The sequence below is a fragment of the Engraulis encrasicolus genome, chromosome 5, assembly GCF_034702125.1.
Source record: "Engraulis encrasicolus isolate BLACKSEA-1 chromosome 5, IST_EnEncr_1.0, whole genome shotgun sequence".
Taxonomy (NCBI): domain Eukaryota; kingdom Metazoa; phylum Chordata; class Actinopteri; order Clupeiformes; family Engraulidae; genus Engraulis; species Engraulis encrasicolus.
The window spans coordinates 8,976,499-8,980,959 of NC_085861.1; the positions used below are offsets into that span (position 1 = coordinate 8,976,499).

The following is a 4,461-nucleotide window of genomic DNA, read 5'->3' on the forward strand; positions in this document are numbered from 1 at the left end:
ACTCAACTAGGTTACTCAATGCGTTTTTTGTATACGTTGTTTTGTAATATTTTGTAATACGCTTTTTTTTGGGGGGGGGGGGTGCCTTTATTTTGAGACAGGACAGTTAAGACATGACAGGCAGTGAGTGGGGAGAGAGAGAGACCGGGAAGGTACGGCAAAGGACCCAGTTCGGGAATCGAACTCTGGTTAGCCGCATAGCAGACAAGTGCCCTACCGGTTTATTTTGGTCCTTTTGTTTTTTTTTTTTGGGGGGGGGGGGGTCACTGTTAGCTTTTTTTCCCACAGTGTCAGCACTTTTCAATCACAACTTGCATTATGTTTGGCAGTGAAAAGAAGACATTTGAAGGGTATGGCGTAAATGATTTGTGTAGATCCAGCTGCCAACCCCAGTGTTGAATTGAGGCCAGGCCAGGAAACTTCGATTGCCATTTCAAAAGAGAGAGGTTGTTAAAAATTTGTGTTGTCCCTACAAGTACGTATATTGTTCTGTTGTTCATGTGAAGTGAACTCATAGCGTTTTTTGTTGTTGTTTTGTCATATTTTGTAATAAGGGGAAACATGACAAACAATATAGGCTACCATATCGCTTGAATGTGCCATTGGTGTTAGGCCATGGACATACTTGCTGCAGGACACGTGTGCACGGTCACATTTCCTGGACGCGTTGCCATGCGAATTTTAGGTGAATTCAGCTTTCCGCGGAGCCGTTCCAGTCAGTTGAGCTGAGAAGAGCTCGAAAGCTGAAGGAAAGACTTCGTTTCTTCGGCTCCACCTTGGAGCTAGATATTGATAGAAAATTAATTCTAAGTTAAAGATACCTACTTCTAAGTTTCATTTTGGACCACCGAGCGACCTGCTCTGTAAATCTTTTGTGTTTTGAAGAGCAAGAAGCTGCGCTTCGTCGTGTATTGTTTCTGTTGAATCGTCTCGGTAAGGCAACCACCTGTATTTTCCCTACGGATGTAACTTGAGTGTTATTGCTTATCACTGTGAAATACTTCGGTGAAACCTCAGAATTGTATTTTGTTTTGTTAATACTTGTTGTGTTTAGTGTGAAAAGGGTATATTTTGGTTGAATTGAGTATAAGTTTAAAGCTTGGAATGAGCGGCCTGTAATTCACATGCTTGTGATCACGCACCCAGCAAGTGCGAGGGGAGAGGTCTGAACAAGTCCTCCTGATCATTACTGTGCTCGGCAATATCTGTGTGTAATTCCCGCGGTTTCAGTACCGAGTGATGTTTTTCATAGTATTCATCCTGTTATTTGATAATGGTTATGTAACTGAATGGTATGCAATGCTTTTCAGTATAAGTGAAGTGTATGCGGTTTGCATATATTTTCCTTTGAGAAGATTGATATTAATGTTGTACAACCAGAGGTGGAAAGAGTACCGAAAATTGTAGGCCTACTCAAGTAAAAGTAGGCTATCTTTAGGCTACTTTGCCTAAATCCTGCTCGAGTAAAAGTAAAAGTAGGCCTACCTATCTAAAAATCTACTCAAGTAAAAGTAAAAAGTACTTCACTTAAAAATGCAATTTGAGTAAAAGTACTTAGTTACATTTAATTAGCTTTTCTAGACAATGTAATGTTTCTTTTTCTTGAATATCGTCCTCCATAACCTCTATCTCTTGCTTGGCACCAGCCATCATCCAATACATTGATCCAAGATAGTACAATAGTGAAAATGCTGTGTGCCATCCTGCATCATCTTTCATTTCCGGCAGATTGTGGCATTATTTTGCGTGGCATTTTGTCTATTTTTTTACTCAGTACTCAGGCCAGGTTCCAGTGTAATTGAGTTAACAACTTGGGTCAAAATGTACTCAAGTACTAGTTAAAGTATTAATTTTAAAAACTACTTAAAAAGTTCAAAGTACTCATAAATGCTACTCAAGTACAATACTTGAGTAAATGTAATTAGTTACTTTCCACCCCTGTGTAGGCCTACAACTACTTTAAGTTTAAACTGTTTGAACTGATATTTGATAAGAAATGTGAACATTGTCCTGTGTACATGTGTAGCTTAACTAAGGGTATGGTTACACAGGTGAAGTTTTTTGGACCTGGATTCCGCTGTGGATTGATGACTGCGTTTGATGGCGAGCCACCCACCCCATTGAGTCGGATCCTGTCCTGTGTCATTGTACGTGGCGCATATGTGGTAGGGTTGTGACCTGCCTGTGTCACAACAACACTGACTGACTGACTTGAGTTGTTACTTTAACGGTTTACAAACTGAACTAAGGCCTTGAACTGAACGGAACTACTATAAAGGAACTACTTTTTCTTTTCTTTTTCTTGAACAACTGAAAGGAACTCTTTTCTCTTTGAGGATTTAAAGGACTGATTTAAAGGACTGTTCCCAACTTTTGGAAAATAGACAATTACTCACTTTTGAAGGACAATTCATTTTATTTTATTTTAAAGGGTCAATTTTTTTCTTTTATTTTGGGAATATGTACATATTTTCTACCTTGCAATTCATAACTAAAGAAAGAAAAAAAGTATATCCTTGTGTGGTGTCTTTTAATTGCACTTATCTTTTTGCACTCTCCCAGAGCCTAGTGTCTTTATTCTCTAGCTATTGAACCTGGCCTATCATCGACATGTACATACCTAGTAGTGGGTTACATTCATACTAGTATATATTAGTTTATCACCTAAACATAATAAAATTTGGCAATAAGCAGCACAGTTCCAATGAGCAGCATAGTTGCAATACTGTCGTTTGCCACAATATACAATAAAAAAAAAATGATTTCCACAATAATGCTTTGATTTGCTTTTGATGTATTTTTTTCCCTTCTTTACCTGGTAAATGAATATCTGTAACTCGGTAACAGTGCAGAAACCTACCATGTACTTACATGATATATGAAACACGTTTACTTTCTTGGTAAGAAATTGGTAATACTTTGGTAAGAGCGTTCACTTTACTTTACAGTACAGTTTCCCCTTCTTTACCTGGTAACTGAATATCTGTAACTCGGTAACAGTGCAGAAACTTACCATGTACTTACATGATACATGAAATAAGTTTAATTGCTTGGTAAGAAATTGGTAATACTTTGGTAAGAGCGTTCACTTTACTTTACAGTACAGTTTCCCTTTCTTTACCTGGTAACTGAATATCTGTTACTTGGTAACAGTGCAGATACTTACCATGTACTTACATGATATATAACAAGTTTATTTTCTTGGTAAGAAATTGGTAATACTTTGGTAAGAGCGTTCGCTTTACTTTACAGTACAGTTTCCCCTTCTTTACCTAGTAGCTGAATATCTGTAACTCGGTAACAGTGCAGAAACTTACCATGTACTTTCTTGACAGGCCTACATGAAATAAGTATAATTGCTTGGTAAGAAATTGGTAATACTTTGGTAAGAGCGTTCGCTTTACTTTACAGTACAGTTTCCCCTTCTTTACCTGGTAACTGAATATCTGTAACTCGGTAACAGTGCAGAAACTTACCATGTACTTACATGATACATGGAATAAGTATAATTGCTTGGTAAGAAATTGGTAATACTTTGGTAAGAGCGTTCGCTTTACTTTACAGTACAGTTTCCCCTTCTTTACCTGGTAACGGAATATCTGTTACTCGGTAACAGTGCAGAAACTTACCATGTACTTACATGATACATGAAATAAGTATAATTGCTTGGTAAAAAATTGGTAATACTTTGGTAAGAGCGTTCGCTTTACTTTACAGTACAGTTTCCCCTTCTTTACCTGGTAACTGAATATCTGTTACTTGATAACAGTGCAGATACTTACCATAGCAAGTTTATTTTCTTGGTAAGAAATTGGTAATACTTTGGTAAGAGCGTTCGCTTTACTTTACAGTACAGTTTCCCCTTCTTTACCTAGTAACTGAATATCTGTAACTCGGTAACAGTGCAGAAACTTACCATGTACTTACATGATTTATGAAACAAGTTTAATTACTTGGTAAGAAATTGGTAATACTTTGGTAAGAGCATTCACTTTACTTTACAGTACAGTTTCCCCTTTTTACCTGGTAAATAAATATATGTTACTTGGTAACAGTGCAGAAACCTACCATGTACTTACCAAACACTTTTGACTCAACGGCTACAAGAATGAAGATAAAGCCCATGGCAATGTGTGACATCAGCAATTGTTTTGTCAGGTAAGTACCACATTTACCCATGCAATAAATGGGTATGTATGGTGATAAACACAGTAACTACAATGAAATACTGTTCCTTGTAAGTTCTGACTTTGGAGTTGTGTAATGACCATCCAGAGCAGCACATTAACCTAGTAATTAAATGTGGTATTGCTGTAAAACAAACAGGTAAATAGGTAGTACTTTCATCCTTTTTTAAATTGCCATCAAACAATAATTACCCAGAAAATACACAGTGTAGTGTCATGGTAAGTTTTGAGGTTTTTCCCTCTAATTACATAGTATTTACATCGTAATTACCCC

The 4,461-nt window shown here is 37.1% G+C and overlaps 1 long non-coding RNA gene across 1 annotated transcript; it reads left to right on the forward strand.

Moving 5' to 3' along the window:
• The first annotated feature begins 711 nt into the window (after window positions 1-711).
• Window positions 712-2,511, forward strand: LOC134448291 (uncharacterized). The gene is made up of 2 exons (XR_010034719.1): window positions 712-933; window positions 2,052-2,511. It is a non-coding gene; the product is annotated as an uncharacterized LOC134448291 (long non-coding RNA).
• The last annotated feature ends 1,950 nt before the right edge of the window (window positions 2,512-4,461 follow it).